This window comes from Anneissia japonica, unplaced genomic scaffold (genome assembly GCF_011630105.1).
Source record: "Anneissia japonica isolate Jap-2015-1 unplaced genomic scaffold, ASM1163010v1 scaffold288205_len162070_cov146, whole genome shotgun sequence".
Taxonomy (NCBI): domain Eukaryota; kingdom Metazoa; phylum Echinodermata; class Crinoidea; order Comatulida; family Comatulidae; genus Anneissia; species Anneissia japonica.
Window position 1 is genome coordinate 12,363 of NW_022742876.1, and position 634 is coordinate 12,996.

Sequence of the window (634 nt, forward strand, 5' to 3'; positions counted from 1 at the left end):
AGCGCATTTCTTGTTGAGGTAGGCCAATTTCCTCTAAAACATTTTCGCGCGCTTCGCCCATTTTTAAATCTTCAAGCTTGTGCTTGCTGTCTTTATCCTTCGAAGTTATAACACATATTCCCAAACTCAAGAAAGAAAATTTAAGATAGATCGTTTTACCTAAAAGAAGGGCCTCAATGTGTAATGATGTTGAAAGAATATGTTTGTAATAAATAAAGCCATAAGGAAAAATGAAATTCAGTTAAAAAAATATATAACATAAGAGCATTTCTTGTTGAGGTAGGCCAATTTCCTCTAAAAATTGCACATTAGGGAGTTTTGATCAATTCCGACGAAATTAGAATTAAAAACACAAAAATTTTTTGCGCGTTCGCGCGAATTTGTTACGTTTAAACCTTGTGCTTGCCCTCCTTTACCTTCTAAGTTATTTAAAAACATAATAGTCTCAAACATGAGAAAGAAAATTTAAGATAGATCGTTTTACCTAAAAGAAGGGCCTCAATGTGTAATGATGGTGAAAGAATAGGCCTATGATTGTAATAAATAAAACCACGATGAAAATACTTATATTTAGTTTCAAACACACGTGTGTGGCCTATATTAATAATAAAATAAGCCATATATGGGGGGGGGG